The sequence below is a fragment of the Pan troglodytes genome, chromosome 7, assembly GCF_028858775.2.
Source record: "Pan troglodytes isolate AG18354 chromosome 7, NHGRI_mPanTro3-v2.0_pri, whole genome shotgun sequence".
Lineage (NCBI taxonomy): Eukaryota > Metazoa > Chordata > Mammalia > Primates > Hominidae > Pan > Pan troglodytes.
Window position 1 is genome coordinate 145,022,676 of NC_072405.2, and position 14,385 is coordinate 145,037,060.

The window sequence follows — 14,385 nt, forward strand, 5'->3', positions numbered from 1 at the left end:
TGACGGGCACCTGCAGTCCCAGCTACCCGGGAGGCTGAGGCAGAAGAATGGCATGAACCCAGGAGGCAAAGCTTGCAGTGAACCGAGATCATGCCACTGCACTCCAGCCTGGGCAACAGAGGGAGACTCCGTCTCAAAAAGAAAAAAAAAAAAAACCAAACAAAAAACAAACAAACAAACATCTTCCCATGGACTATAAGCAATGCAAAATGCTAAAGAACATCCATAGGGAAGAAAGTCAGAACCAGACCATTGATTTGGTAAACACAACAATTCTATTGGCAGGCCCAGATTACAAGGGATTAGAATGAGAGAGGACCACACTTATCTCATTTCTATCTGTTCTCTGTTGGAGAATCACTCAGGAATCACCCAGAAGACTAGATAAAATTGTCAGTCCTCTCCCATATATTGGAGAAGTTGCAGGAGTGGCGGGTGAGTGGGGGTGTGAGTGTGCAGATTTCTCAAGTACCTACAATGTGCAAAGCAGTACTAAATGCTGGGAGGAATAAAGGCGTGAATGAAAGTATCCATTCATTGATTTATTCAGTAACTATTCATTAACAAACATTTATTGAGATGTTTTATGTGTGCAGCATTGGGCTAGGTTCCAGGGATACTTTTCAAAAAGCAGTCTAATTGGTGAAGGAAGGAGGGGGATGGGATTACAATGAGAACATACAAGAATTTTAAATAAACATCTGCTCAAGGCTACAAGACAGGTGCTAACTGCTGTAAATACTAAGGGGAAAAATTCCAGCTGGATCTGGGATCCAGGAGAGGCTTCTTTCCTAAGTAAGCTGGGAATTGAGCTTGGTCTTAAAGGATGGTTAGGATTTTGACAGTATGGATGAGCAGACACCGGAATGGATCACATGTTATAGTCTTTCCTGGTCTTTTATCTTAGAGGAGACAAACTGCCTATAGCAGATGTCAACAATGCACACAACTCTCCATAGTGAGACAAAGAGCCTGGTATGTACAGAAAGCCCTGCTGATTGGTGTTTCTCAAGCTCAAATCATTGTACTTTATCCTTTCCACTCCACAAATATCTATTGAGCCCCTACTGTGGGCTGAGCACTGCATGAGGCACTGAGGATACAACTATGAATGATACAGGCACAACCAAGACCTTCAAAGGACTGAGGGTATGATGGGAGGGAAGACAGAGCAAGCATTTGTGATACATGCATCTAGAGTTATGACAGTGGAAGAATGAGGGCTATGGAAGCACATAGTAGGGGAGCTTAGCCCAATCTGGATTTTCTGTGCAATAAATCACAACAGGCCAGGCATGGTGGCTCACACCTGTAATTCCAGCACTTTGGGATGCTGAAGCCGGCAAATCACGAGATCAAGAGATCGAGATCATCCTGGCCAACATGGTGAAACCCTGTCTCTACTAAAAATACAAAAATTAACTAGGCATGGTGGCAAATGCCTGTAGTCCCAGCTACTTGGGAGGCTGAGGCAGGAGAATCGCTTGAACCTGGGAGGTGTAGGTTGCAGTGAGCTGAGATCGTGCCACTGCACTCCAGCCTGGCGACAAAGCGAGACTCCGTTTCAAAAAAAAAAAAGTAAAATAAAATAAATTAATTAATCACAACAATAAGCACTTATTTTTCAACAATAAGTCACAACAATAACCACTTATTTTTCAACAATAAGTCACAACAATATGCACTTATTTTTCTCATTTATCAGCCCATGATCTTTTGGGGAGCTCCACTTCAGGTCGCAGGTTGGCTAAACTTGATTCAAGGTTCATATTAAGGCCAGATCCCCTCCACATGTCTTCACATTTTTTCTGGACCAGCAGCTATTCAGTTCTCTCTCTCTTTCTCTCTGTATGTGTGTGTGTGTGTGTGTGCAAATGTGTGCTTTCCACAGGACCACAAGAGCCCAAGCCAAACTTCTCAAACACGTTTAAGGCCTTTGTTTGTGGCCCATCTTACAACACTCCATTGGCCAAAGTAAGTCATGAGCTAAGTCCAACATCAAGTAGGTTGAGACATATGCTCCACCCTCTCTCATGTACAGCAAGGACCCAAATCAGAGGGGCAGTAAATAACTAGGAACAATATCCAATCTACCACATCATTCCTGGTCTCTACAAACCCCTCCTAATTGTTACTCATTTCTTTGCACCTCTTTAAAACAAAATCTCTGTGACAGAATTGTTTGTATCCACAGTGTCATTCATTTAGCACACTCTAAGCCATCTTTCTTTCCCAACCTCCAGCTGAAACTACTCTTGTCAAGGTTGCCAATGGTCAAATCTCACCTTAGCCTACCTTTCAGGAGAATTTGATACTGTTGATCTCTTCATCCCTTTTGGTAGCCTTTCCTTGTTTGGCTTTCAGACACCATCATCTCCTGATTTTCCTGATTTCATTGGCCTCTTCTCAGTATTGTTTGCTAGTTTCTCTTTCTTTTTCTGACTTCTAAATGTTGAAGTGCTTTTGGATTTGGTCTTGTGTCTCTTGCCATCTGTATCTTCACTTACAACCTGTAAACATGGATTATGTTCAAATTTATATCTTCAGATTCATCCTCTTCCATGCAACTTAGAAATATATCCAATTGCTTACCTGGCATCTTTATTCTTGGATGTCTAATAACCTTTTTGAACCTAACATGTCCAAAACAGAATACTTGCTCCCCTACCCATACCTCTCTATCCTTGAAAAACCTGCTTTTTCCCAGTCCTCCTCTGGTAAATGGCAGCATCATTTAGCCAAGTGGATAAATAGATAATGAATTATCCATTGCTCAGGTCAACATAGATCCTGAATGCAACTGCTCCTCTGCACTTCCTCCCCTGTCTAAGCCACACCATCTCTTTATATGGACTACCACAACAGTCTCTTAACCAGTCTCCCTATTAGCACCTTTGGAACCCTACAATCTCATCAGAGTAATCTTTAAAAAATGTAAATCAGACTGAAAAGTCTTCTGCATTAGAAAGTAGAAATGTGAAGGGGCTTGTGATAGAAATAAAAATAATATCATCATAAATAAACAAATAAAAAATGTATATCAGATATAATGATGTCAATTCTCTTTCAAAATTCCTAATGGTTTTCTATTTACCATCAACTATGAGGCCTTAACATAATCCGCGTATCTCACTGAATTCACCTCCTGTTACACTTAATCTCTTTCACTCGGTTCCCCTACAATGTTCTTCTTGGAACAAGACAAGTTTATTACAACCTTGGAGCTTTTTTCTTGTTTCCTCTCATAATCTTTCTTCCTCCAGACTTTAGAATGGTTGCTCCCTCATTTCTTTTAGGTCTCAGCTCAAATCCTATCTTCTTAAAGACATACACTTGACCTCCCTAACTAAAAATTCAGCCTTCTTCACCTCTACTTCCTTACCGTGCCTTATTTTTTATAGCACTCATTGATTGATTGATTTACACGTTTATTTATTCAGCCATTTGAATATAAGTTTGCTAGAATGTAGGCTCCTCAAGTACAGGAATTTTTATATACTCATTATTATATCCTCGTGCCTAGAACAGTGCCTGGCCCATAGAAGTTGCCTCCCTAAAGATTTGTTCAATAAATGCATAAATGCACGAATGAATGATCTTTGCCGCAACTATCCGAGTCAGGTATTATTCCTATTGGGTGACAGAAAACAGTGGCTTGGGAATGTCCAGCAGCTTGTCTAAGCTCTATAGTTAGATGATGGTCCTGTCTTTCCAGAATCTAAAAAGTCTATCTGATTCTCTTAAACCACACTTGGCCCAAGAGTTAGAAAATCAGGTTTCCTGTCCTGGATATTTAGAACATTTTCCGTGTAACCTTGGACAAATTAGAAAACTTGCATTTTCTAAGCCTTGTTATACTGATCATGTATGTAACAGCAAGGGGTTTTCTAAAATCCCCAAGGCCCTTGCCAGCTCCATTATTTAAATAAATATAAAATAATTCACACTTACAAGATAATCATTGTTATAATATTTGATTTCTGCCTTGGGGCAAAGAATGCCTGAGAAAATAATAAAGATGAAGACCCCACTGGTCTCACATTTACCCAGCGAAGTCCAGGTCAATCTTTCTTTTTCTTGCCAGGTAATTTCTGTATTTGCTACGTAGCTGCTGCCCTTGTCCTTGCTAGTTCTCTCATCCTGGGTAAAACATGTAGCTCCTCTAGGCTTCAAATCTTTGTTTTGAAGGTTAAGTGGGATAATATACATAAGACAGAAGTTAAATTGCTTGTAGTTCTGCAAGTGTTATAATAAATCCTACCAATAAACAGATAAATTGGCTTGAATGGTTTTAAGTTTAATGATTGCTGTATGTAGCTCCTATACTGGAAATATTGCTTAACTATGCAAATACAGTAAATATAGGTTCCATGTGGTTTTCCTGGAAAATAAATTAGATAAACGTGTAAACTTTCACAGATTTATTAGAGACAATAGGAATACAAGCTTGAATGTGGCTCACTGATATAATAAATCACTTCCCTCCATGAGCCACCATTCAAATCCATCTGATGTCCATCTTTTAATTTGAATATTCTTGAATAAGTCTATTGTTTTGTATGCATTTAAATGTACAGTATTGTACTATACATCTAATTCTGCTTTTACTTTTTATCACCAGGCACTATGCTTATCAGTGGACTTTCCAAGTTGGAGGCCTCACTGTTGCTTCAAGTGTGGTATGGCAGCACCCATCTGCTGTGTCCATCTACACTTTATTATATATCTATGCACCTCGTCAGGGAAGCACGGGAACCCACAGGCACTGCTAGTAGGAAGGCAAGCTGGCCTGGCCATTCTGGAGAAGAACATGGCAGTATACTCAGTCACATTCCAGTCGCACAGCCTGTGATTTGGGTATGCATCATGGATAAATGTTCATTGTAGTGTTATTTAGGAAATCCAGGAGCTGGAGATGGAAAGCAATGTGCTTGAACTAGGTAGGATGTATACAGCTCAAATGGGCCAACTGTTAAATTTTCAGGAATTTGGTGAGCTAGTTTTTATACCCCATTATTATTTAAAATCAAATTATATAAACTTACCACTAAATAACATATATTTTTAAAAGTAATAAATACTTAAAACACACTGCTTCCTAGTGCTTTCACTAGACTGAACCATCACCTTGGCTTCTGGGGTCACTGAGGCCTACTGTATCTCCCTGGTGGACATCCCACATCATGGTGGTCTGCTGCTGCCATTCTCTGCTGGTTCTGTGTTCAGGGATGTCCCGTTGGTAGCTTGAAAGAGGCCATGGTGGGAATAATTACACTATGGAAATTAGCAAACCCTATTTTGGCTAACCCTGACAGCTAATTGTTAAACATTTACCAGTTCACTGGAGACTAGTATTACTCCCCTTTACAAATGAGAAAAATGTGGCTCAGACGGCTTATGAAACTTGCCAAGAACCACACAACTTGTGACTGGTGCAAATTGGATTCAGACCCAAGCCTGTCTCAGACCTTGTACTTGACTTTGATGAAAATTAGAAGTGAGTTATAACGTTTAGACTATAAAATTCCCAATACTTTACCACCAACATTGCACTTATGTTTTTGTTTAAAAAAAAAAAGTCTATGGCTGCCTGCACCTGAGTACAGTGTGAAATCAAGAAACGGCACAGTTTTTAGAAACATCTGCTTACTGATTGAGCTTCATTAACTCCTCATGTGAGATCCCAGTCCTGAACCACAGGTGCTGTTGCTTACAGTGCGTAAGAAAAATAAATGAGTTCAGCTTCCAGGTTAGTGCTGTGAGGTTACATAAACTAATCATTAAACATGACAGCTAAGATATTTTAGCTACTGTTTAACTTTAAAAGATTTGTTAATAAATAATGCTATTGCACACTGGAGGCCTTGACCCTGTCTCTACCTGAGTCACAAACCTTTGTGTTTGTATAGAAGTTACACTATTTCCTACATTTGGCTTGAAATTTAGTCACATTTTCTTCTCATTGTCAATTATCTACTTTCTCTCTCATTCATTCAGTCATCAATAAACATTGAAAATGATGAATGCAACTTGAGACCAAAAGAGTTGGGAAAAATCCTTTCTAACATGACTGAATGAAAATATTTCATGAATCAAATGCTCTCTAAAATGTGAATATGAGGCAAACAACCTCCAGGACGACTAAATGGTCAGATGCAAAGGTGAACTGACATGAGCTCCTAATTGGATTTTGTAGGCCAACATTTTTTTAAAAAGTATTTTTAATAAGGAAAATTTCAAGTGTTTACAAAAGTAGAGAAAACAGTACAACAAATCTCCCTGTACCTATTGTCGAGGTTCAACCATCATTAACTCATGGTCAATCATCTGTCATGCCCATCTTGTTTGATGCGTGTCTGCTTCCAAACCTGTCTGCCTTTCCAATCCCAGCAATGCCAGGGCATTTCACTTTTCAATTTATTATTTACATATATATCCTAAGTGGATACATTCATCTACTGTACTCTACACACTGGGTTCCACAAGAGCAAGCAGACATGTGTGGTGCTGTACAACTACTTTTATAGAACGTGCCACCATACATTTATAAATTATAACCATATAATGTACCAACAATGCTTTGAGGTAGAATACTACCACTTTACAGATGAAGGAACTGAAACACAGAGGTTAGGCAACTTGCCCACCATCACACAGTGAGTTAAGCAGCAGAACTGAGATTTGAACCCAGACAATCTGGTTCCGGAGGCTATGCCTTTAGCCATGACACCACAGCCTTCACACAGGAATTTACATGCACTACTGAACACTCAACTGCTTAGCCAAAGCTTCTGCATTGGAATGGTTCCTGCCCTGTAACCCCAGATCAATGAATAGAGACTTTCCTTAAAACACTATTCGGATGGCTCTCCTCATCCCCAAATAATACCGCAAGTTACTCCAGGGCATATTCTGTTTATAATTTTGAAATGTCAGGTTTCATTTCATTCATGGCATCAAAACTTTGAAATTTGCTGAGATGAAACTTACGGCACAGTATATGATCAGTTTTTATAAATATTCAATGTGTGCTTGAAAAGAATATATATTCTGCAATTGTTGGGTTCTATACACATCCACTAGATTGTTAGTCATGTGTTCAGCTTTATATGCATATAAAATGTTAAAATTTCTCATCATGACTGTGGATTTACATATTTCGCCTTGTAGATGTGTCAGTTTTTGCTTCATGGGTTTTGGAGTCTTTTTTTGCAGATGCAAATCTAGAATCAGTATACTTTGCTGGTGATCTGGACTTTTTAATCATTACAAAGTGAGCTTCTTTATTCTTAGTAATGCCATTTGCCTTAAACTATTTTACATGATAATACCATGGTATAACTTAATTCCATCATTTTACTTTCAACCTAGTACACAGGCTTTAGGTGTACCTATTAAGTAGCACATAACTGGCCAGGCTCAGTGGCTCACACCTGTAATATCAACACTTTGGGAGGCTGAGGTGGGAGGACTGCTTGAGCCCAAGAATTTGAAACCAACCTGGGCAACATAATGAGATGCTGTCTCTACAAAACATAACATAACAGTCGATTTTACTGTTAAGAAGTCTATTTCTCACTTTTTTTTAAAGGTAAGCACTCTCTATTTTGTGCCTTTAAAATGTTCTCATTGTCTTTAGTTATCTACAATTTTTACTATGTTGTAAATTTCCGTTTATCTTGCTTGACATTTCTATGGTCTTTGAATCTGTGGAGTAATGCCTTTCATCTGTTCTGGAAAACTCCTAGGCATCATCTTCTACAAAATTGACCCCATCTTATTCTTCTCTCCTTCCTCTGGGACTCCAGTTAAACATATAACAGATCTTCTCCACTATATTATTTAAGATCTTACTCTCTCTTCTGTTTATTCTCTATCCCACATCTTTTTGTCTTTTCATTCTTCATTCTGTATATAGGCATACCTTGTTCAACTGCACTTTGGAGATACTGTTTTTTGTTTTTACAAATTGAAGGTTTGTGGCAACCCTCTGTTGAACAAGTCTGTAAGCTCCATTTTTTCCAACAGCATGTGCTCACTTCATGCCTCTGTGTTGCATTTTGAAAATTCTCACATCATTTTCATTTTTTAATTACTATTAAATCTGTGATGGTAACTTGTGATCAATGATCTTTGATGTTACTACAATTGTTTTGAGGCATCACAAAACAGACTCTTATAAGACAATTTACATAATTAATAAATGTCGTGTGTGTTCTGACTGCTCCCCTGACCAGTTGTTCCCCAACCTCTTGCCCTCTTCTCAGGCCTCTCTGTATTAGTCCATTTTCATGCTGCTGATAAAAACATATCTAAGACTAGCCAATTTACAAAAGAAAGAGGTTTAATGGACTTACAGTTCCACATAGCTGGGGAAGCCTCGCAATCATGGTGGAAGGCAAAGAGGGGCAAGTCATATCTTACATGAGTGGCAGCAGGGAAAGAGAGAGCTTGTGCAGGGAAACTCCCTTTTTAAAACCATCAGGCCTCATGAGACATATTCACTATTATGAAAATAGCACAGGAAAGACCTGCCTCCATGATTTAATTACCTCCCACCAGGTTCCTTCCACAACATGTGGGAATTCAAGATGAGATTTGGGTGGGGACACAGTCAAACCATATCATTCTGCCTTGGCCCTTCCCAAATCTCATGTCGTCACTTTTCAAAACCAATCATCCCTTCCCAACAGTCTCCCAAAGTCTTAATTTACTCCAGCATTAACTCAAAAGTCCACAGTCCAAAGGTCGGGCATAGTGGCTCAGGCCTGTAATCCCAGCACTTTGGGAGGCTGAGGTGGGCAGATTGCTTGAGGCCAGGAGTTCAAGATCAGCCTGGCTGACATGATGAAACCCCATCTCTACAAAAATGCAAAAATTAGCCAGGTGTGGTGGGGCGTGCAATGTAGACCCAGCTACTTAGGAGGCTGAGGCAGGAGAATCGCTTGAACCCAGGAGGTGGAGGTTGCAGTGAGCTGAAATCATGCCACTGCACTCCAGCCTGGGCAACAGAGCAAGACTCTGTCTCAAGCACCTCCACCCCCCAAAAAAGGCCACAGTCCAAAGTCTCATCCAAGATAAGGCAAGTCCCTTTTGCCTATGAGCCTGTAAAATGAAAATCAAGTTAGTTACTTCCTAGATTCAATGGGGGTATAGCCATTGGGTAAATATACCCATTCCAAGTGGGGGAAATTGGCCAAAACAGAGGGGCTACAGGCCCCATGCAAGTCTGAAATCCAGTGGGGCAGTCAAATCTTAAAGTTCCAAAATTATCTCCTTTGACTCTATGTTTCACATGCAGGTCTCACTGATGCAAGAGGTGGGTTTCCATGGTCTTGGGCAGCTCCACCCCTGTGGCTTTGCAGGGTACAGCTTCCCTCCCAGCTGCTTTCATGGGATGGTGTTGAGTGTCTGCAGCTTTTCCAGGTGCATGGTGCAAGCTGTTGGTGGATCTACCATTCTAGGGTCTGGAGGATGGTGGCCCTCTTCTCACAGCTTCACTAAGTGGTGCCCCAGTAGGGACTCTGTGTGGGGGCTCTGACCCCACATTTCTCTTCTGCACTGCCCTAGCAGAGGTTCTCCATGAGCCGCGCCTCCCCCCATCCCCCACCCATCAAACTTCTGCCTAGGCATCCAGGCATTTCCATACATATTCTGAAATCTAGGCAGAGGTTCCCAAACTTCAATTCTTGACTTCTGTGCACTCACAGGCTCAACGCCATGTGGAAGCTGCCAAACCTTGGGGCTTGCACCCTCTGAAGCCACAGCCTGAGCTCTATGTTGACCCCTTTCAGCCACGGTTGGAGCAGCTGGGACACAGGGCACCAAGCCCCTGGGTGGCACACAGAACAGGTACCCTGGGTCTGGCCCACGAAACCACTTTTTCTTCCTAGGCCTTCAGGCCTGTGATGGGAGGAGCTGCAACAAAGGTCTCTGACATGCCCTGGAGACATTTTCCCCATTGTCTTGGGGATTAACATTCAGCTCCTCCTTACCTATGCAAATTTCTGCAGACAGCTTGAATTTCTCCTCAGAAAATGGGATTTTCTTTTTCTATCGCATTGTCAGGCTGCAAATTTTCCAAACTTTTATATTCTACTTCCCTCATAAAACTGAATTGTTGCGGGAAGTCAGGGACCTTAAACGGAGGGACCGGCTGAAGCCATGGCAGAAGAACGTGGATTGTGAAGATTTTATGGACATTTATTAGTTCCTTAAATTAATACTTTTATAATTTCTTATGCCTGTCTTTACTGCAATCTCTAAACATAAGTTGTGAATGTTTCATGGACACTTATCACTTCCTTAACCAATACCTTTGTGATTTCCTATGCCTGTCTTTACTTTAATCTCTTAATCCTGTCAGCCAAGGAGGATGTACGTTGCCTCAGGACCATGTGATAATTGCATTAACTGCACAAATTGTAGAACATGTGTGTTTAAACAATATGAATTCTGGGCACCTTGAAAAAAGAACAAGATAACAGCAATGTTTAGGAAACAAGAGAGATAACCTTAAACTCTGACCGCCGGTGAGCCAGGTGGAACAGAGCCATATTTCTCTTCTTTCAAAAGCAAATGGCAGAACTATCACTGAATTCTTTTTCTCAGCGTGGAACATCCCTGGGAAAGAGAATGTGCACCTGCGGGTAGGTCTCTAAACTGGGCCCCCTCGGCGTAGCTGTCTCTTATGGTCGAGGCTGCAGTGATGAAATAGACTCCAGTCTCCCATAGCACTCCCAGGCTTATTAGGAAGAGGAAATTCCCACCTAATAAATTTTGGTCAGACCGGTTGATCTCAAAACCCTGTCTCCTGATAAGATGTTATCAATGACAATGGTGCCTGAAACTTCATTAACAATTTTAATTTTGCCTCAGTCCAGTGGTCCTGTGATCTCGCCCTCCCTCCACTTGCCTTGTGATATTCTAATACCCTGTTAAGTACTTGATGTCTGTCACCCACACCTATTCGCACACTCCCTCCCCTTTTGAAAATCTCTAATAAAAACATGCTAGTTTTTGTGGCTTGTGAGGCATCACGGAACCTACCGACATGTGATGTCTCCCCCGGATGCCCAGCTTTAAAATTTCTCTCTTTTGTACTCTGTCCCTTTATTTCTCAAGCTGGCTGATGCTTAAAGAAAATAGAAAAGAACCTACGTGAATATCAGGGCAGATTCCCTGATACTGAATGCCTTTAACAGCACCCAAGTCACCTCTTGAATGCTTTGCCACTTAGAAATTTCTTCTATCAGATACCCTAAATCATCTCTCTCAAGTTCAAAGTTCCACAGATCTCTAGGGCAGGGGCAAAATGCTGACAGTGTCTTTGCTAAAACATAACAAGAGTCATTTCTGCTCCAATTCCCAACAAGTTCTTCATTTCCATCTGAGACCACCTCAGCCTGAATATTATTGTCCATATCACCATCAGCATTTTAGGCAAAGCCATTCAACAAGTCTCTAAGAAGTTCCAAACTTTCCCACATTTTCCTGTCTTCTGAGCCCTCCAAACTGTTCCAATCCCTGCCTATTACCCAGTTCCAAAGTTGCTTCCACATTTTCAGGTATCTACAGCAGCTCCCCACTCTACTGTACCAATTTACTGTATTAAGTTTGTTTTAACACTGTTGATAAAGACATACCAGAGACTGGCCAATTTACAAAAGAAAGAGGTTTAATGGATTTACAGTTCCACATGGCTGGGGAGGCCTCACAATCATGGCAGAAGGCAAGGAGGAGCAAGTCACATCTTATGTGGATGGAGGCAGGCAAAGAGAGAGCTTGTGCAGTGAAACTCCCCTTTTTAAACCCATCAGACCTCATGAGGCTTATTCATTACCAAGAGAATAGCATGGGGAGAACCTGCCATGATTCAATTACCTCCCATCAGGTCCCTCCCACAACACGTGGGAATTCAAGATGAGATTTGGGTAGGGACACAGGCAAACCATATCACTCCCTATTATATGAGACACAACAATATTGAAATTAAGCCAATTAATAACTACAATGGCCTCTAAGGATTCAAATGAATGGAAGAGTCACATGTCTCTCACTTAAAGCTAAAAGCTATAAATGATTAAGCTCAACGAGAAAGACATATTGAAAGCTAAGACAGGCCTAAGGCTAGGCCTCTCATTCTGGTTAGCCAACTTGTGAATGCAAAGGAAAAGTTCACGAAGGAAATTCAAAGTGCTACTCCAGTGAACACACAAATAAGAAAGGGAAACAACCTTTTGTTGACATGGAGAAAATTTTAGTGGTCTGGATAGAAGATCAAACCAACCACAATATCCGCTTAAGCCAAAGTCTAATCCAGAGCAAGGCCCTAATTATTTTCAATTCTATAAAGGCAGAGGATGAGAAAGCTGCAGAAGTAAAGTTGGAAGCTAGCAGAGGTTTGTTAATGAGGGCTTAAAAAAAGAAGCCATCCCCATACCATAAAAGTGCAAGATGAAATAGCAAGTGCTGATTAAGAAGCTGCAGCAAGTGATCCAGAAAGTCTAGCTAAGATCACTGATGAAAAGGTGGCTACATTAAACAACAAAACAGCCTTCTCTTGGAACAGGATGCTATCTGGAACTTTAATAGTGAGAGAGAAGTCAATGCCTGGCTTCAAAGCTTCAAAGGGGTGGATGTGGTGGCCCACACCTGTAATCTCAGTGTTTTGGGAGGCTGAGATGGGAGGATCACTTGAGGTCAGGAGTTCAAGACCAGCCTGTGTGAGACCTCACCTCTACTAAAAATTAAAAACAAACAAAAAGAACAAAACAACAACAACAACAACAACAAAAACTAGCCTGGCATAGCAGCATACACCTGTAGTCCCAGCTACTGGGAGGGCCGAGGTGTGGGAGGATTGCTTGAGCCCAGGAGTTTGAGGCTGCAGTGAGCTATGATTGTACCACAGCATTCCAGCCTGGGTAACAGAGCAAAATCCCAATTCAAAAAAAAAAAAAAAAAAAAGAAAAAGAAAAAGAAAAAAGCTTCAAGGGACAGTCTGAGTCTCTCATTAGGGACTAATGCAGCTGGTGACTTTAAGTTAAAGCCAATGCTCATTTACCACTCTGAAAATCCTAGGGCTAAATCTACTCTGTCTATGCTCTATAAATGGAACAATGAAACCTTGATGACAACACATTTGTTTACAGCCTGGTTTATTAAATATTTTAAGCCCAGTGTTGAGACCTACTGCTCAGACGAAAGATTCTTTTCAAACCACTGCTGCTTGTTGACAATGCACCTAGTTGTTGAGGAGCTCTGATGGTGATGTACAAGATGAGTGTTTTCATGCTTGCTAACACACATCCACTGTGCAGCCCATGGATCAAGGAATAAGTCAGACTTTCAAGTCTTACTATTTAGGAAATATATTTTGTAAGTCTATAGCTGCCATAAATAGTGATCCTCTGATGGGTCTGGGGAAAGTAAGTTGAAAACTTTCTGGAAAGGAATGACCATTCTAGATGCCATTAAGCACATTCATAATTCATGGGAGGCGGTCAAAACATTAACAGGAATGTGGAAGATGTGAGTTCCAAACCTTATGGATGACTTTGAAAGGTTCGAGCCTTCAGTGGAGGAATTAACTGCAGATGTGGTGGGAAGAGCAAGAGAACTAGAAGTGGAGCCTGAAGATGTGACTGAATTGCTGCAATGTCATGATAAAACTTGAACAGATGAGGAGTTGCTTTTTATGGATAAACAAAGAAAGTGATTTCCCGAGTTGGAAACTACTCCTGGGAACATGGTATAAACATTGTTGATATGACAGCAAAAGATTTATAATATTACATCAACTTGGTTAATAAAGTAGCAGTAGAGCTTGAGGATTAATTTGTTCGTTTGTTTTTTTTTTTTTTTTTGAGACGGCATTTCACTCTTGTTGCCCAGGCTGGAGTGCAGCGGCACGATCTCAGCTCACTGCAACCTCTGCTTCCCGGGTTGAAGCTATTCTCCTGCCTCAGCCTCCTGAGTAGCTGGGATTTTAGGCACACACCACCACGCTCGGCTAATTTTTTGTATTTTTAGTAGAGACGGGGTTTCACCATGTTGGTAAGGCTGGTCTCGAACTCCTGACTTCAGGTGATCTACCCGCCTCGGCCTCCCAAAATGCTGGGATTACAGGCGTGAGACACCACGCCTGGGCTTAACTCCAGTTTTGAAAGAATTTCTATTGTAGGTAAAATGGTATCGAGTGGCATCCTAAGCTACAGATATCTTTCGTGAAAGCATCAATTAATGCAGCAAACTTCGCTGCTGTCTTCTTTTGACATTGCCACAGCAACCATAACGTTCAGCAACCACCACAATGATCAATCAACAGCCATCAACATCAAGGCAAGACACCACACCAGGAAAATGATTATGACTTCTGAAGGC